Source organism: Cryptomeria japonica, chromosome 3, assembly GCF_030272615.1.
Source record: "Cryptomeria japonica chromosome 3, Sugi_1.0, whole genome shotgun sequence".
NCBI classification, from domain to species: Eukaryota; Viridiplantae; Streptophyta; class Pinopsida; order Cupressales; family Cupressaceae; genus Cryptomeria; species Cryptomeria japonica.
The window spans coordinates 728,565,498-728,575,810 of NC_081407.1; the positions used below are offsets into that span (position 1 = coordinate 728,565,498).

General features: G+C 36.3%; 1 pseudogene; it reads right to left on the reverse strand.

Annotated features, from left to right (window-relative positions):
* Positions 1–1,883: 1,883 nt before the first annotated feature.
* Positions 1,884–7,203, reverse strand: LOC131032465 (uncharacterized; annotated as a pseudogene).
* Positions 7,204–10,313: the final 3,110 nt, after the last annotated feature.

The window sequence follows — 10,313 nt, forward strand, 5'->3', positions numbered from 1 at the left end:
CATGATTTATATTGCAGGGTATTGCTTCATCCTAAACTAGTCCCTTCCATGGAGGTACTTATTTTTAATGATAACCAACTAGTCCACAATTTCTGAAATAAATCTCCATCCAAACTTAACCATAAGGACAAGATTTAGTGAGCAGGAGCCCCTGATGTTGAGACCACCAGATCTCTTATTATAACATACTTTCTCCCAATCGAGGAGGGACATTTTATTTTTCTTTTCTACCCTTGACTAGAGAAACCTGCTTTGGATTTGATCCAGCTTCTTAGCCCAAGACATTGGGATATGGAAAAGGGAAAAGAGATAAATTGAAGAACTCTAGAGGAATGCTTTGAGTCACTTGAGATTTCTAGCATTGCCTAAGAGATCACCTTGTTAAGGCAACAAATTTGCACCCTACTAAACTATAAGTTTAGCAATCTGGCCTAACATGGGATTCACTTCTGCATGTGGGCAACGCATAACCTGAAATGAAACCTCCAATTCCTAGGCCGGTTCCTATTGGATAATCACCTGATACTCTCTAATATTGAATTAACTTTGCAGGGTAAAGGATAAGAATTGCAGAAATGGAACTTAAAACTGAACTAAACTTAACTAGAACCTGGTGATACACCAAAATGTGAGAGATAAATGATAAAAACCGATCTCAGTCTACAATATTCTACTTTAATTGATAAACGCTTCTTTCCTATTATAAGTTTACATAAGTGTTTCATAATAAGGTCCTGAGATGAACCAATGAGGAAGGGTAATTTTTCACTCAAAAGTTTTGAACTCTTAAACACATACTATGACCTGCAAACATACACACGTTCCTATATTAAGGCACTATCTGAGACAAGTAAACAAGGAGCAATATAACTCACAAATTTAACTTCATCAATCATGCTTGTACACAAAAAAAATGGAAGGAAAACAAGGCTTGATTCCATAGAATACCACTCCAAAAGATGCTGTTACATATATAATATCTCTAAGTCTGAGTTACAGAATCCATGCAAAAGAAATGCTAAGGACAAGAAACTGTCTTTGAAAACACTGTTCTTGCATAAATCTGAACTCCCCCCAAATCAAGTGTCTCCAGGCACTAAGTACAAAAACTCTCCAACTGATTGGGTCGGATGCAAGAAAAGGGCCTCAAAAAGAGGAGTCTAGAAGTCACCAAAAAGGGCTACAAACATGGAAAAGTCTTCTTCAATCAATAACCAACCCAACAGACCACTAGAAACAGCCTTGAAAAGCTCAACCAAGTAATAAAAGCTCCCTAAAATGGTGGAAAAGTCCAACTTCGACCCTTTGCCTAAAAGTGCTCCAACCTCCCTAAATTCACTCCATTTGATTTCAAACAACCTCATGTTCCTATAAAGATGTTCTTGTCTCCAAAATTATCTCAACTCCTTTTGAATATTTCCCAAGTGGTTATGCATACTCCTATATGCTCTCCTTATGTCTCCAAACTGAAAAGACTTCTTCAATGATAGCCTTATCTCTCCAAAATTAACTCATCCTTCAAAACTAAGTCAAAAGACTTAGTCTCCTTTTGAATATGGATACACCTTTTACATTTTAAATAATAATAATATTTAATTACAATTTATAATTATATTGTAATTAAATACTTTTACAAAATGATACCAGCTTTGGACAAAGAAAGAAAATAAAAATATAAAAATAAAACATATTTGATAATATCAATGCTTAATGAAAAATCAAAACATTGATATTATCAAATAAATTTTATTATTGTTTTATTTTTGTTTTCTATGCTTGCAAAGCCTAACGGACTTGAAGGAAAAAAATAAAATTACAAAGGGCTTTGATAACCCTAAAAGCTTATACTCCTTTCGCACATTTCTCATTTTGCAAAATGAAAACTATTTCCCAAGCTTTTCGAGGGTTTGAGACCCTTTGGTGCCGCCATTGCTGTTCTGATTTCCGTCGCTTTGTGAAGTCTTTGATGAAGAAGATGTGTTTTTTACTGGTGTTGCCGCCCAAGATAAATTTGATTGCAGTTTTCGAACAACCCAGGTCGCGACTGTGCATTAAAAGTTAGACTTTTTCTTGAAGGCATGCTGGGGTTTTCTGAATCTTCTCTTAAATGCAAGTCCCATTTTCTACAGGTATGAAACGGCTCCTTCTTGCTTTATTCTCTGTTAACATGCCATTGTTGGAAGTACGAAGAGGGTTTTTACTATGATACATCTTCTCTTTTGTTTCTTCGACATTTCAAATCTGTGTAAAGCTTTTAAACAAACCCATTTTGTGCGTAGCCTACAATCATTGCATTTCGTGAGAAGACATCTTTATTAGGAGTATTGTCAAACAATTCACGTGCTCTGTCTATTTTTCCACATTTTGGTGTGTTCATAACCTGTTCTAAATTTCCCATTTTGGCACATGCTGGGAGTGCGCTGGCAAATGTGAAACGATTCGGTTGGAGACCTGCGATCTTTTCTTATCGCTTCACAAGCTGATGCTTTTCTGCTCTGAATGTGACGCACTGGGATCTGTTAGAAGATACCTCCTGTACTCATTTTTGCAATTTCTCCCTTGTGAAGAACCATGGCTCCTATCAGCTGCACATCAAATGGTCGAAGGCCTAACATTCTTTTATAAACTTCCAGAACAACTGCAAATGCTTCCTGTTTGCGATCTCCAATGTAACTAGTGTTCACCTCTATTTGGGGTTGTTCAATGTTGCTTTTTGTGAAAATAATATTCTCTGTTGAGGGGTTTCCTTTCCTCTATAGAGTGACTCTATTCTTGATGTGGATGCTCCCTCTAAAGTTGTCATATCAAGTAAGCCCGTGGATACAGCTTTGCCTTTTGTTTTCCATTCTTTAATTTTCTCTCCATTTACCACCTCATCAATGGAAACGCTATTGGACTTATTTACTTCTTTTGCTGTAGGGAAAAAACATTTCCTTCTTTGGTTTCCTTACTAGACCGTAATCCTTCTTGTATGCGAATATACATAGGTCCATGTTCAAGGATCTCTCGGAATTTGCCTTCCCCACTGCTTGCTGCAAGAACAGACTTTTGATAAAGCTTATAACCATGCCCAATCAGCTGTCTTGATATAAAATTGATAAGTGATGGGGCACGAGATCCATCTTGATGTCTAAATTTAATATTATCCTGAAATAACTCTGTGCCGAGTCTACTTTTTTGTAAAATAAAACCTCCCATGAGATCCATGAGAACTGTCCCATTAGCAGGAGGAATACCTTCAGAGCTAAATCCATTAATGTTGTTATCTAGTTGTGAATCTGATACCAACTTCAGGAGAACAAAAACACTGTCTTCTTCAAAATATTCCAGTTCAAAATATCAGAAAATCATTTCTCGAGGCAAAAGAGGCCATGGAATTTTCATCTAGAGATAATTCTTCACCTATGTGAGTTTTCTTCAAACAGCGAGACTCTAATATCTTAAATGTTGGCATAGTAAATTGAGGCCACCACACTTAAGCAATCTACTGAAAATGCTCCCAGGCTTACCAACATAGATTGAATAACAGTACTAGAAATGAAGTTCGAGCACGGGCTCGTGACACTCATTTCATTACCAGTTGATTCTGATTTTGTCGAAGTTTGCTGTTTAAACATGCATCAAAAACTTCTGATGGTCTGTTTCTATACGAATCTGTTGCATTGAATCGTTTATCTTCACTATGTGGTATTGACCTTTTTAAATACTGTAAGGTTTCACATTGAAATAATATGTCCCTTAAAACAGTTTATCCATTAATGTTTTCTTTTATGTATATCATGAATAGTAAAGTAAAAGGTTTCATATTTAAAACAAATATGTCCCTTTGATACTTCAGTTGGTTTCTTCATCATTCCATTTTGATATTCTGAGATTAGTTACTCTAAAAGGTATGTCGGGCTCATACCCGAAGGGAGCCTCGGTCAGGGGCACATGCCAATTAGAGTAACTAATTATCTGCACATGAAACAAACACATTAGCATAAACATTTCTTTCTCCTGAAGTAGTGATTTGTATCTTTATCTTTCCTGCTCTTTCAAAACAGAAATAAGATAGGATATGATAAATGATATATTGTAGGATAATCTTTCATTGATTAGATCTGTTGGATCTGACACCTTTTCTCTTTTGTGCAGGAAAGCAGGGTTTGTTCAGAATTCGAAGACCGAGAAAACAGTCATAAGGGCAACGGGACAGCCAATAACCAGTCAAAGCAACCCAAGGCAATGACTGGTTATCCTTACACTCACTATTTGATTCTATCCTTTTCTGTTTTGGATATGTAGGAAAAATAGAAATGCTAAGCTCACGGCTTGTGTGAGGTTTTAAGAAATTCAGTGCATGTATAAATATGCTTCAAATGCATGAACTCAATTTGTAATCTATCATTGTTCAATACAAATGAAAATACCCTTTTTTTTTAAAACACTGCAATGTACCTTTTTGTAAATGCAATCATTTGATAAAAATGCATCCTTTGGCTAAAATTACATGGGTAATGAAATTTTAGGTAACACACCTTTCCAACCAAAATTTTACCTTTGAATTGTTTCCACGAGACCGGTCTAGACCAACTCCTGCACCTTCCTAGTAGTTAGAGGTAAACCAAGGTAAGAAGATGGGTGCCTGGCAATCAAATAATTCAGAATCCTAGCAATGCATTTGTAGATGTTATGGGGGACATTCATAAAGTAGAGAGCACTCTTATCAAGGTTAATTTTTTGTCTCAAAGCCCTAGCATAATCTGACAAGATGGAGTACCAACCCCATTGAAGTCAATCCAAATAACATGGCATCATCCACAAATTGTTGATGAGAGATAACAAAAGGGCTAAAATAAGATTTGATACCTTGATGAATGCACTAGTTGATGTTTTGTCCCATGACATCACCCATAAGAGTGAAGAGATATGAGATATGGGGATAGAGGATCACCCTGCTTGAGACTACCAGAAGAAGAGAAAAATCCATGGAGAGCACCATTGACCAACACCGAATATGAGGGAGTTTTAAAGCAATCCTCAATTAACTTCAATGATTTTCCTCTAAAACCAAATTTATTGAGAACCAAGGAGAGAAAGGGCTATCAGGACATATCATAAGCTTTTGAGATATTCAACTTCTAGAGAATACCCTATGTAAGATTGTTCTACATAGAATGAAGGGTATCATGAACAACAAGAACAACATCTAAAATCTTATGATCAAGAACAAATCCCTTTTGAATATTTTATCCTTTTTATAGAGAAATGGCAAATGGGTGAATCCTCCACCTTGAAATGGAATTTCTTGTTATCATGTTACCTTATACATGGGCTTTTAGGGGTATCATTTATGCACCTAATGGGGCCTCCAAAGACTCACCTTAGAATTCAAATAGATACACGTCTTTCATTCCACCCTAAAGAATATTATAGATAAACTCTTTCCTTGGAAATCAGTATTTGAAGTAGATCTTTATGTGTGATTCCTCTTATATCAATAATTTATTTTATATAAACAATTTTGAGTTCCAAGGCTAGTTTATACAAGAAATTCTTTCTTTTTACATACTTCAAGACTCTATTACTCAATGGATGGGCATTATTTTAAGAGGGGGTGAAAGACAAAATGTTATAGTAAAATTTCATACATCTCCCCATTATCCCCTATAGCTTAAGAGAATATGTAGGTTCTGAATCATAACATTCTTTGTCCAAATTTTAAGAGAAATTTAATCTAATAAACATTTACAAAATAGTAGTAAAGAGCATGCTATATTTTGTATCAAGTAAGCAATAGTAAAGGGAATGCATCTTGAGCGGAATAATATATCCTATATATTTAGATGCACACACAATCTACTAATGTTATTTTCTTGGTTGTGGTTTTCTAGGAAATTTTATATAAATCAATCTAGGGTGAACATAGTGATAAATTGTTAGGGTTTAGTTTGCAAATGCTATGGTTGCTTGAGGTCTACCTTCATATTTTTTAAATTTCTCTTTAATTGTCATATCAAAGTTCTCTAGGAACATCCTCATAGGTTTAGCAAGTCTAAAATGAAGGGGATTTTTTCACTCTTATTAGTTGGTCCCTATTGCCCATTGAACGAGGATGAGTCATATCTTCATGTTCAAGCTAACAAATACCGCGAGCTCAAGTATTTTATCTACCCCCTAGAACTAGTGGAATATCAAATTAATCACAAATAAGGTTGTTCATGCATAGCATAAGTTTGACCTATGCAAAACTTTATGATGATTGTTATATTTCTCAAACATAAAGTAGATTGTGAGTACTTATTTATTGTATTCAATCAAATAAGTTTGGTTACACCATATTATTCTTGACCATAACTTCAAAAATTAAATACCTAATACTTCTTAATTTTCCTTTTTAAGATATAAATTTAATACACATTCACCATTTTTTAGTATATTAATTAACAAAAATTCCTACATGATCTATTATCTATATCTATTAATTAGCCAAGTTTTATATTAAAAAATTATATCCTTAAAATAATCAATATGTCAAATTATAAAAGTTACATATAAACCATCAAAGATTTATTATGTTTACTATTTTTATATAAAAATTTAAATTTAAAATGAATAAGTACAACATGAAGATACAGATAAGATCATTTAAAGACCCATTTTATATGCCTGTGTCATTACAAAATTATTTTTTAACATAACATGATTTTTATTCATGTAATACTGCCCTAATATTCCCAAATATTGCCCTAATATTCCCAAACACTCAGAATATAAGTAGATAAGCATAATATCTCGAGTTCCACCCAGCATCTGAATTAATTAGGTTAAGGTGTGGGCGTCGGAAGAGTAGTGGCAGCGTCAAATCCAGAGGTGAAAGGATCTCCAGGAGAGTAAGGCACAGTATTGGTGCGGGTTCTCCTCTTCGCACAAGACCTTCAACGCATCCAAGGGAAATCAGCAGCACAATAACTGCCATGAACACCAGCACGCCCAAAGATTTCTTCATTTTGATCTGTCAATGCAAAGGCAACACAAGCAAAGGATATCATAAAAAGAGATGAAATGCTCATGATTTATATTGCACTGTATTGCCGAGTCCTAAACTGCGAAGCACACATATGAAGTCGTGTCTGATACCGTAAAGACAAAATGAAAAGGGGAAACCATATTCACAGCTTTTGGTGACTTCTGGGTAAATCCTTCTTGCGGTATGTCCATACCCAAAATTTCTGGTTTTGCGGACTAGGCTTATGCAACTATTCCAAATAGCTGGTCGAGCCCCTGAGGGCAGAGCCTGGGATTTAAGAATTTGATGATTTTGATCCAAATTAATGATTTCATTAAAAGGCAAACCACTTAGTTCATTATGAGTTAACTCAAAGAGAGAGGGAAGCTGAGCTAAGGGATGGATCAATTCCTCAACTTCGCCTGCATCAGGAGGGTTTCTTAGAGTGTGGAGATATGATTGATCCTACTGTTGCTGTTCTATCAGGTTCATAACTTGTTCGGCCCTCAGGATCGAATCATCAGGAAGAAAAGGCGAGGGTAGGCCGATACAAAATTCTAAAAACGTTCCCTTATATGCACGACTGAGGATTTTAGCAGCGTCAAACTAGAAATAGCCTGCACCGCCGCTTTATTGCAATTTTAAGAACTCATTTGCTTTCTTAGACATTTTATTGTGATCAACAATTCCTATTGCGGCTAATTCCTAATTGAAGACCATATATATCCAATTAACCAGCTTCTGAGAACCAAAAACTTTGGGTGCAATGAATTGCATGACCCAGTCAATAGTGTTGCTTGCCTATGTACATAGGGATTAGGCGTCCGCCAAGAACTTAAGGGTCGACTGTAAAAGGGGAGAAAATTGCTTCACTTTCTCCCAATAAGAGATGTGGAGCTCTCGTATTATAGGAGTAAAATCTGCAAGGGGAGCACTTTGAAAGAAGATCGATTTTTGCTTCCTTTGACTCTAGCTTCTCATACAACTCTTTCATCTTCTAGGTTGCATCAAATGCTTGATGTTGTAACACTATGATTTTTGTGCTTTTATCCTGCATTTCGTTTTGCAACTGACTGTGACTATTGTGTTGACTATCCAAATCCAACCTTGCATCCAAAAGCTCCTTATCTAATTGGGCCTACTTGTCTTGTAATTCTTACAATGCCTGTTCTTTTACCCTTTTCTCCTCTATAAGGATAACCTGTGAATTACTAATTTCCTGATGATATTGGCCCTTTTCTTTAATGGAAGCTTAAAGTTGGGCTTGGATTTTCGTCACATCCGAAAATTTGGCCCGAATCTGCAAAAACTCTTGTTCCTTATCATGGAACCTTTTGGTTAACTCATTTTTTGTAGCCTGCTCTACTTGCAACTGATTTGCTAAGTTGTTTAGCACACTCCAAAGCCTTTCTTTCTCTATTTTCTCTTGTTGTATGGTAGACTGAAGGTGAGCGATTTTCGCATCTCTGGCCTTTTCTCCTTTCTGCAAACACTCAATTGTTGTCTTTACTACCTCCAATTTAGTAGTGATTTTGTCCAAGTGTCGAGTATGCTTCAAGTAATCAAATGAACCACTCTTTGGGTTTCTTCCATGAATTATACCTTATCCTATGGTTGTGCCTGCTTCAAGTTGATGCCAACAACATGCACTGCATAGTCTTCTGGCTGCATTTGTGATGTAGGAGCATCCCCGATCTATGAACAATTTTGCATCAACCAAAAATATTTCCTTTCAGTTTTGTTCTTGTTTAGTTCATTGTGTAGTTTTCTGTGTTCTTACCGTTTGGTACCGATAGTTGCTTGCTTTTCGTGGCAGATCTTTTTTTCGGTTTCCAGGTTGGTTCATGTGCTTAATTCCAAATTTTTAGTTCATTTGGGTTCTTTTCTGGCCAATTATTGCTTCTGGTTGACTCTTTCTAGGTTTCAAGACAGTTCTTGTGCTTACCTGTTGGTTTTCCTTCATTACCAGAGCAATTCTTGGTGTGTGGACCTATTTGGGATCTTGTTCGATGTTTTTTGGCGTTTCGCTGACCTTCCTGCTGAACCGCACCTCTTGGTTGTTATTTTTTAGAATTTTTTTTTTAATTCTTAGGGTCGACCTAGTTACACGTTTTATTTTCTTGCTTTGGTAAATGTAATTTTATGAGGTTGACCCGGATATGTTCCGGTGGGTATATATATGATATTATGTAATCATTTGTAGGATCAGGGGGAGTAGAATCGAGAATAAGGATCGAGATTCACATTTAGCGATCCGGTTGATTCTTAGAGTCCCGGTTGGATTGTATCTAGCTTGTAGCCTGCATGTAACTGATTAACTACCGAATGCTCTTTGATCATTATATGATGATAACCGGATGGTTGCCGGAAGTTTTAAAGCAATAATATGATCTGTTATGTAATCTTGTTATGTTTTTTGGTTGCTTTCGTTGTGTTACTCTTACTGCATAAGTCGGCTAGCTCTCTTTGAGGGTTTCAAAGGAACCCTGAATTGGAGGATGAGTATGAGGAAGCCGGTGAAGAGCTTGAAGAGGCTGAAGGACTGGAAGATGAAAGAGAGGAAGGATTCCTGAGAGAAGTGGCGCAAGCGAGTAAAGTTGATAAAATTGAAGTTTCAAACTATTCCAGAACACTGTACCCGGAGGATCTGATTGACTGGATCGAAGAATTGGAGGATTACTTTGAGTTTGAGGATGTCAAGAACTCACAGAGAGTCCGGTTGGCATAGACTAAGTTGAAAGGGCATGCTACCTTATGGTGGAAAGAATTGCAGAAAGATAGAGTGGAGAATGGTGAATTGAAGATCATCCGGTGGAGACATATGGTTGCAAGATTGAAGGCCAAGTTCATACCGGGAGACTATGAGTTGGAACTATTCAAGAAGTTGCAGAACCTGAAATAGAGAAACATGACTGTGAAGGAATATATTGAGGAATTCTACAAAGTGATGATTAGATCTGGACATAGAGAGATGGATAGAGAAAAGGTGGTGAGGTACATAAATGGACTTGCATTTAACATTCAGGATTAGATGAGTATGTAGAGGGTTTCCACAGTTGAAGAAGCTTACCAGTATGCTTTGAACGCTGAGGACAAGGTGAGAAGAAGACAACCAAATAATCCTAGAGGGAAGGAGAAATTCAAAGGACAAATGAGTACAAAAGCAGAAATCGATTGAGGAAGAGGAGTCAAAACCTAACTAGAGTAAAGAACCGAAACAAAGAACACAAAGGAAAGGCAGTAGCAGTACCGGTAGAGAATTCGTTGGTAAATATTTCAAGTGTGGAGAAACCAGATAGATTTTATGAATGTAAGCAGGGAA